Genomic DNA, 9,958 nt, shown 5'->3' with positions numbered 1-9,958 from the left:
AAGTCCCAACTGGCTGCAGATGATCCCCCCAGCTTTCACAGCCTTATTCCAGCTTTCCATCAACTGCTCATGACAGATTCTTAATTGGACACAGACTCCACATTCCCAACGTCTGTAAAGGGCTGCAGGCATCCAAATCATATTGTTCACATTCAGCATAAAGCGCACTGAAAATGACAGTGTCACACACACACACACACACACACACATACACATATTCATATGCACACACTGTTCCAATCAGGAAGTGCATGGGAGGAGAGTAAGCTGATGATCTGCACATTGCACTCACAGCTCCACTGGTAACTGTGAACCATCAGCAGCATAAAAAGTGTGGGGGAGGAAACCCTTGTGTAATTTTTCTTTGGCTGGAAATGTAGCCTAAGATAATTAGGTTAGATCTTTGGAAACTTGCTAACAAGTTTTTCCATTGAGTTTTTAGAGATTTTTTTTTTCAGTGAACATTAGCCAAGTGTAGTTTCAGGGACATAGAATTTTTGCTTTATCTAATCTGAGTATCATCCAAATTCTTTGTGTGAAATTCTTTGTGTTTTCTGAGACATTGGTTCCATACTGAGTTGTGTTACCCCCCTTTTTCTTTTTTCTTACAGTGTAATAGTGGCACAAAGGCATCTTCTCACTGCCAACAGGGGGAAATGAATGATAAAAAAATTCTCTCAGCTAACATGTCTGTCATCTGACGTGTTAAGATACACTTGAAAAAATCTGAAACTCTCGTTTAAAGTGTTGTGTTCTTCAAACAAACCTCTGCCATACGCAGATGATTTTTTAATGTGCATGGAAAGTGTGCATAAGAACAGGTGAATGGGAACACACTTGGGGACTGCACCTTCAAGCGTGGCCATTCAGAAAAGGTACAAATATTTTTACCTTTCTGGAAAAACTTTCCACAAGCTAGTTAATTTGGAGCATTTAGTCTGGTACCATTTTTGTTTTCACGACTTAAAAGCTATAAACATTCAGTGAACAGTTGTTTGAAAGCTTTATACAAGAATCTCGTTACAGATAAAACTTGTATAAGCTATTATTTCTGTGTAGCTTCTTCCGGTTCTTTCAAACCAGGAACTCTCAATGAGACGAAAGAGACTGCTTTAGATTTTTATAAAAAATAACCGTGCTGGTTTATTCAGAGGATCACAGGTAAAATTCACATTACACGTCCAGATCTCTCTCACCCCTCTGCCTGCGCGCAGGCAGCAGAAAAGCTGAAAAAGTCTGGACCCAACAACCTATTTAATATTAATCATTTTTGGGCTAGCCCATGCTACAAGGGGCGTCAAACCGTGACGCCACCCGATAAGCAAGCTTTGCAGCTGCTCTATCGTTCAGCCAAAACATGAGGAAAAGTCAAGGTGCGTGACTGTTGTTTTCGTGGTGTGTATCTAAACAATTGGACATAACCTTACACATTAAGACAAATATTAAGACTAGCATTACAGTTGACCCTAAAAGCTCTTTTCCTGTAACCTTGGCGTGCCTGCAGTCCTCACTGCAGGCTGAACAGTTACAGCCTAAGCTAGTCAACCTGTCTGGACTAAACATTTCTAGACAACAGATCTCTAATCCATATCTATCTAACTAAGAAATAACCTAACACTTGCTTTTTCCAAAGGAATGTCTGTTTAATGAAGTGGCAATGCATCGTCTCTTGTCTGAGCCAAACAACAAAGCTTAGTCTGAGTTTCTAATCATGTGTTGTGCAAACGGGGGAGGGGGGGGCTGCATGGTGACCTGGGAATACAGTGTTTAAAGATGTTTTCTGGGTCACTGAAGCAGAACTCAACACTCTCTCACTTTCAGCACCCACACACACAGCTGACGATAAAAGAGGGGTAGCAGAGATTGTGTATCACCCCAAAACTAAATTCCACAAACATGCACACACACACACACACACACACACACACGCACAGGGGAAAAAATGAGTGACAAACAGTTCGTGTTTTGTGGCGTTGAATTGCACACAAATGCAAGCAGGCATATGTGCACATACACGGTGACGTATGGAAGAGTCAGACACTGCTGAGTGGTTGCATTGTTGATGACAAGGGCCCGTGAAAAAGCACAGGCTTCCTGTCTGTGGTCTTGTTGTCGTGGAGACAGTAGACCCCAGTCTAATAGATTACCCAAAATCCTTTGATCTCTAAGACGGAAACCAAAGAGGATCCTTAAATTGGCACCACTTTTCCACATAAAACAAACCACTGGCATAGTTTGAGAGGTTTTCTGTCTTTCTTCTGACTTGACATTCACTGGAAAAGTCTGCATTTTAAAACTCCCAAACCAGCAATTGTAGGTTTAGTAACACAACAATTTGTTCGAGGCAGGGAACATTTTACTGGACGAGAGCGATGTCGGTGGGCAGAGTCAAAGAGACACTGCATTTTGGACATGTTAGTTACCTGGTCAGGGTGAAGAACCACAAGGAATTGCACGAAGGTGCAAGGGTCATTTGGAGACGTTTGCATTCTTCACAGTACATTGCTGTTTTTACTTTTTAATTTCAACAGCATCTGCATGAGCCAGTCACGTTGTCTGATGTGTAGGTCCACACAAGATCTTGCTGATGTTTAGGAGGTGTGTGATTTGGCTCCTCTGTGACAGGCTTGTGTTGGTTACACACATCACAAGCCTGTCTCCTAAAAAAATGACATTTATATACAACTAAACTGCAGCAGCACATTTATTAGCAGCAGTGCCAGAAGATGGCAGGTCTAGCGGTCATACAAAGCACTGTCTGAACATCATGCCAGAGCGGGGGGGTTCATATTCACAGTCCTGTTGGTGGTGGAGTTGTCATATATGTAAATTAATAACATACTGTGTCCTCATTACTATAATAGCACACTGATACCAGTCAGCATTACATTTCCTTTAAAAAGTATTTGCTCTTTCAGTTTAGATGTATATGTAGTAAATATAATTTCTGTGGACTTCTCTGGCAGAAGCCTAATTACAGCTTTAGCGGGGCCAGGCTGCATTTTTACAGTTGCATTTTACATCATTTAATAGTAGCAGCCTCATTGTCTATCACTATTATAACCACATCAAGTAATTTGCACCTGAGAAAGTGAAAAGCACAGAACTGTTTTTTGGGGGTTTTTTTTTATTTGAAATACTGGAAAAAGAAGTTATTATACTCGGCTGGGATGGAAAGGTTTTCATATCACAGGAGACAAAATGCAGTATAAGATGGCAGAAACAGATTTGTACACCTTCATGTTGTCGTACCTCCCTTTGTTTTTTTAGTGTAGACAAATCTGTCACATCCCACCATAATGTGCCCCCACCGCACTCGAAGGACACAGAATAAAACCCAACAAAGAATAATATAGCAGCAATTCCACTTTACAATTAAAGAGATTTTGAGCCTGTATCTCATTTAAAACATCTTATAATGCCCCGGCACAAAACTCTCAGTATCTGTCTTCATCCTTTATAAACAAAATCAGCTCCTAGTCACTTTTGTTTTCTGGGTTTGATTGCCTTTCAATCAAAACAGTTGGCTCATTCTGTTGTACTTAGCATCTAGCATCCATTGCCCAGCCACTGCACCGCCTTGATTTGGTTTCTGCATAAACAGTTAAACGACGTGTACAATAAACACTTCTCTTCATGTTTGTCTCCCAGTGGAACCGAGAAAGAAAGAAACAAAGAGGAACCAAAGGGAGAGAAAGATTTTGGAAAGACTGACTTTTCTCTGTCATAATCCGTCCTTCCTCTCCTGGCATCATTTTTAGAGTTCAGATTAATCTTTCTGTCTGTAGCCTTCATTTCTTTTTGGCTACATTATTGTTCCCAGTGACCCGCCACCCGAGGGAAATTCTTAATGTGTACGCCATTATGTTTTCGTGGTCGAAGCTGAAGACGAAGCTCCACAGGCTTCCTGCCAAACTCTACAGTGTCACAGGAGGGTCATAAATCAGAACTATTATGTGGTTGGTGTAATGGTACAGTCAGGGCAGTCATGGAGAGTTGTGGAGGAGACGGATTTGATTCAGCTTGTGTTCTGTCATGCTGATGATGGCTGTTGGTGGCCCGGCGGTCAGACGGGCTGTCCTTCAAACACTGGGCCAGTGTACAGAATTCACTGTGTCAGCAAATATTCAGTCTGCTGAAGTGCCCTTAAAAAGCGCTGACATAAAAATAATCTGGAGGGAGACTTTTTATGTTGTGTGCTGGTCATATGCTGTTTTAGAGACTTTTTCAGTCTGATAAAAACAGTTTAAGGCCATGTCGAAGTATAGAGATAGTAAATCAGAAAAGCATTAGATTGATTTGATCAGTGTCAGCATCAAAATATCTTTGATAATACAAAGAGTTCATTTTGTTTTTGTGATGCTCCATAGCTTCTCTGCTTTGTTGTGCTACATTTCACTCCCGGCGACTTGGTGTTATTTTATCTTATCATTGTTGTTTTGCTGGCTTTTCTTTTGTCATGTCATGCATAGGGAAAAGTCTTTCTGGACTTACATGCATCGTGCGACATACAATTTTAACTGTGCACCCCCAGCACCCTTCATCATTTCTATCTCTCTCTCTTTTTTATTTATATATATATATATGCGCCTCTCCACCACAAGCCAGTCCAAAGAGCATCTGGTTCCTCTTGGGCCTGCGGTCACAACACTGAGAGAGTGCCACATCAAAGCTCCCTCTATCCAGCCTGCAGAGAAGAGAGGAGAGCAAAGAGAGAGGAAGAAGAGGAGAGAAATCTGGGACAAATTCTGTTGCACATGCACAGAGCAAATCTGTCTTTGGTCTTGGAAAAACTGCAGCACACATCAGTAGTGTGGTGCTGAAAATCCACCAGTCTCCATCCCCTGACCGGTTCACTTGCACAGATAGCCTGACATTGGCTCCCAAACTCATGTTTTTACTTCTTTTGAGGCTTTGGCATAGAGTTTCTGAGCTCTGACGTTTGTTGTCAGTTTCTATTGTATTAGTGTTACATCACTTTCACTCAGTTATGTCAATGGAACTGTAATGACAAGTCTTCAGTTCAACCTCAGTCTTCTGTGAGTGCTTGCAAATTCCTGAACAAACCAGTTCACACTGGAATCAGACCTTCCTAATGCTTTTCCTTTCTTCAAACTGGGGCATGTTTACACACAGACTCACACAGACACACACACAAAAGAAGATCAAATGTTGAGGGGTGTGATGGTCGTTTTGATATGTGATCCTCGATCTACGTTCCGACTCTCACCTATGGTCATGAGCTTTGGGTCATGACCGAAAGGGCAAGATCCCGGATACAGGCGGCCAAAATGAGCTTCCTCCGCAGGGTGGCCGGGCGCACCCTTAGAGATAGGGTGAGGAGCTCGGTCACCTGGAAGGAGCTCAGAGTAGATCCTCTGCTCCTCCACATCGAGAGGAGCCAGCTGAGGTGGCTCGGGCATCTGTTTCGGATGACTCCTGGGCGCCTTCCTGGGGAGGTGTTCCGGGCATGTCCCACCGGGAGGAGCTCCCGGAGAAGACCCAGGACACGCTGGAGGGACTATGTCTCTCGACTGGCCTGGGAACGCCTCTGCATTCCCCCGGAGGAGCTGGAGGAAGTGTCTGGGGAGAGGGAGGGCTGGGCATCTTTGCTTAGACTGCTGCCCCCGCGACCCGGCCCCGGATAAGCGGAAGAAAATGGATGGATGGATGGACTCAAAAGCACCAAAACATAAACAGGAGTGTGCCTGTCACTGCCCGCTGCCCTTGGTGTCCGACATTTGAGATGTCAGAGAACAATTTTCACTTTGCACAGACATGTTTTGACAGTTAATATGAACACTAATGAGTTATTCTTAAATTACATTTACTCTCTCTCTTCTATATAAGTAACACATGAAGGTAATGTGGGCCAGGTGGACAGAGAGTTTATTAGCAAATAGAAAGTCGGCGGTTCGATTCCCTTTCTCTCCTGTCCACATGTCCATGTGTCCATGGGCAAGACTCTGAACCCCAAGTTGCTCCCGATGGCAGAGCAGTGCTTTGCAGGGACAGCGTCACCATCAGTGTGTGAGCTGGCAATGCAGATGGCTGTCTCAGGTCAGTACCGGAGATAAACTCCTTGTGTGTGTGTGTGTGTATAACATACTTGGCCAATAAAAGTGGTTACTGTTATCATATGGTTTAAATACAGGGATAGTGGTGTACATTTTCAGACAGTCTTCCTGGAAGACAAGTGACTGAAATAACTGTTTAGCAAATGGGGGGAAAAAAGAAACCACGGTGTTTAGCAAATGGGGGGAAAAAAGAAAGTTAGAAAGAGAATTTCAAACTTTCAGCACATTTTCTTGCAAGGATGAACAAGGACAGTATGTTTTGGAAAGATGCAAATATTCCGGGATGCGGCCTCCCCCAGTCTGACATCACAAAGGTGTGGAGGGGGTTTCAGAAGCTGTCTGACACTGGCATCTTTATTTTTTAGTTTCTTTCTTGTATTTTGTCTTGTCAAATACTTGAGTGGTTTCCTGGTCACCAAATGATTTCCTCATGTAGTGACCAGACGGAATAAAGGCGCACCAATCCCACCTTGAAAAGGCGTCAAAAGGCAAAAGGGTGATGCTGCATCATTGATATCTGTCATTTTATGTTTCTCTGGTTTGTCCCAAACAATTGTGCTTTTTCTTTCTTTCCATCTTCAACACTTTCTTGCTTTTCTTCCTTCAGTTGGAGACATTTGCTGCTCAGCTCATTCTGGTCCACTATGAGTAGCAACCTCAGAAGTCCTGAAAACTGTCCAGGGTAAACAGGAAACATGACAGCTCATGGATTCTGTCAGTGGTCCAGCTTCATCATTATTCCTCTGTGCCGGGTGTTTTCAGGTCAGTGCTGCTGTCAGTCACCTCACAGAAAGCTCTCAAAGCAGAAGGACCTGGAGGTAATCACTAAAAATGTTACTGTAACATCTGGGCCTTCCTATGGGATGGCAGTTGAATTTAAGCTACTGGGAGTTGTGTATAAAAGCCTTGGGATTATAAGTGATACAAAAAAAGTTTTTTATATAATTGATTGGAAAAAACCTTCAGCTTCAACGTTTCTTCCAGTTGTTTCTAGGGCTTTTTTCATAGATAATTCCCCTTGACCCTTATTTTGAGGAAAGTCTCCTCATTTGGATCTGTAATTGCATATGGAAGTGTATAGCACTGTGACACAGATGACAAGACTCCACACCCCCCACCTCTGTTTCCCGCTCTCAGTCTGGATTTATTTAACAGTATCGTTTCAATTGTCTCTGCAGCAGCAGATGTCAACCATATTGAAATGAACCAAGCTCTAGGGAACTTCATATGTTTCAGTCATTGTTTGCCTGGAGGCAGGGAAACAATAGATGTGGCTGAGGATCAGTCGTCCTTCTGCACTTGGAGCAAATGTGCTTTGATAAATGCTTGAAAATACATTTTACATGTTTTATCTCACAACCTTGGTTCTACAATGTCTTCTGTGGCTCTGGAAATGTTTCCTACAGTCTGAGAAAAGAACCCCACATGATATTATCAGGGTTAGCTCAGGGTGGATTTGAAGACCTAAAATTATTACCATAAAAATATGTGGCTATGTGCTCCCACATGAACACTGGGCTTCCGTGTGAATACTCACCCAATTAGTAAATGTGCTCATTTTATAAACTACAATTTGCAATTCTGGCTTTCAAATTTTAGGTCTCCAAAGCCAAGCCACAATAATCCTGGTGGCATTTCTGCAGAGTTATTCTTTTAGACTCTCTCCAAACCCAGACACAAGCATTATAGTCTACTGATGTTTTCACAGACTAATTTTTCCATTGGTTTGCACATGGAACTTCAGCTACATTCACATTACAAGTTTTATTGCTCACTTCCGAACTTTTAGTCAGGTCTGACCTTTTTGTGTTGAAGGTTGAAGGAGTGGGACAAAGAAACCAGGGTTAACATTGGTTTGGCTTTTTGAGATGAAGCACGTTAATGCACCTGGAGCACTCGGATGTGATTCAGCTGTGGTTTTGTGTTAATGTTGGTAACATTAGTGACCTAGCATGGTCACGGTTTTACCTTTGTATTGAATTAATTGGATTTTAATTAGGAAGTAATTCCGACTTTTTGTAACATCAGTGCTCATCTGTCACCTACAGCTAACACTAGCTTTGGACTGGAGGCTGCGTTGTGTACAGTTTGCTTCAAGCAGGCATCTGTAGTTTACATCGCCACTAGGAAATAGGATGTGATAGGAAAGGCAAAGAGCGATTTATGATGTCAATTGAGTCTCACTAGACTCTCTAGCAGCTGGAAGGAAATTATGTAGAGTAGATTTAACACAGGAAGAAAGATCTTTTTCCACACTGTCTGACAGTATAATTGTATTCTGTCATCAGTTTGCTCCAGTTTGTTCTGTGGTTTGATTGTCTGCACAGCAAGACGACAGCTCACATGTCACTTGGTGGTATTGTTGTCAGTAACACCTCTGGCCTACAGTAACAAACAATCAACAGTTCAACAATTAATATCCCATAAGTCAGTGAGTTTTATGTTCACTGTGCACCACTCCCATCTCATTCTGTGTTTTACAACACCTTCTAGAAATGATTCAAAACTCTACAGGGAAAACTGAAGTGAGACACAAACAGAAAACAGTCATTCACATCTTCAGAATATGGCTTTAATCAGAAACAGAGAGGCAGCTCACATTCATCCGCTCTGACACGTTTAGGGACACTGATGATAAAGGAGTAATACAAAAAACATGTTAGAAAGAGAGAATAATACATTCCCGCTCTTACAGGCAAAACTGTAACCACACTGCACAATGACAATTCTTATAGGAAATGTGATGGCAAATAAGTTGGATGCAGGTTTTCAATGGTTTTACACACTCATTGTGCCCTTTGAGAATCAAAGCAGTCTTATTTCCACCTCACATAGATCACATTCCTACAGAGACACAAAGAGAGTGCAGTGATGCTTTGATTAGCCACACAGGACAACACAGGGGTCAGCACACCAGAACAAGTGCCCCAGTTTCACCTCCCTGCCTCCAGCCTCTCCTCTATACAACCCTCTGATTAATACCTCTTCCGGACTTCTCCCAAATCCCATGAGTCTGTTTGTCCGGATCTCGCTCTGCGGCTTTGGCACATCCTGAGAAGAGAAGGAATTAAGACAGAGAGGAAGGCTGGAGTCACTCTCCCAGAGCAAGGCTTCAGGATTGGAGGAAAATGAACAAATACCATGGAGCCTACTGAGGGAGGCAGCCACGAGGGTTAAGACCACAAACAATAGAAATTAATTAGAACTCCCTCAGTGGAGCATTGCTCTACTGATTAAGGGTTGGAGGATTATTGGATAAGCACATGAAATACAGTTTTGTGTCTGAAGAGGCCTCTTTCAGAATCTCTTCTCTCTACATGTGCACGGATGCAAACTTCACACTGCAAAGCATTTTAGCACTCAAGAAGTTTAACTTTATAAGATACCTTTTTAACCAAATTTTCCTCTTTTCCGCTCATGGTTCAAAAATGTCTTTTGTCAAAATTCTGCCACGATTAGCTGATCAACAGAAAATTAGTCAGCAACTATTATTTATTTATTTAATTAACAACAATAACTGCCAAGTAAGCACTGGTTCCAGCTTTACAAATGTGAGAATGTGCAACTTTAAATCTCTCTGAATGGAATATTGCTGACATAAATTAATGTAACTGTTGCAGCATTAATTATGTATCAGCTTGTTCCAGCTCTTCACTGGAGCGTAATCATGTTTAAAATGATTGAACTATTGAAATCAAATCAATATTGTGGCCGCACCATTCCATCAAGGGGAAGTCGTCTAGATGTCTCGTGCATAATTCTTTACACATTTCCCTAAAGTTCAGCATGAACTATTTGTAATCATTGGAAACGTAGGTAATAGAATAAAAAAAAAAAATGTGAACCATGTTTGTTTGTATAGGTTGATACTGTACGGACTG

Source organism: Monopterus albus, unplaced genomic scaffold, assembly GCF_001952655.1.
Source record: "Monopterus albus unplaced genomic scaffold, M_albus_1.0 scaffold14.1, whole genome shotgun sequence".
Classification (NCBI taxonomy): domain Eukaryota; kingdom Metazoa; phylum Chordata; class Actinopteri; order Synbranchiformes; family Synbranchidae; genus Monopterus; species Monopterus albus.
Note: the sequence above shows the minus strand (reverse complement) of the source record.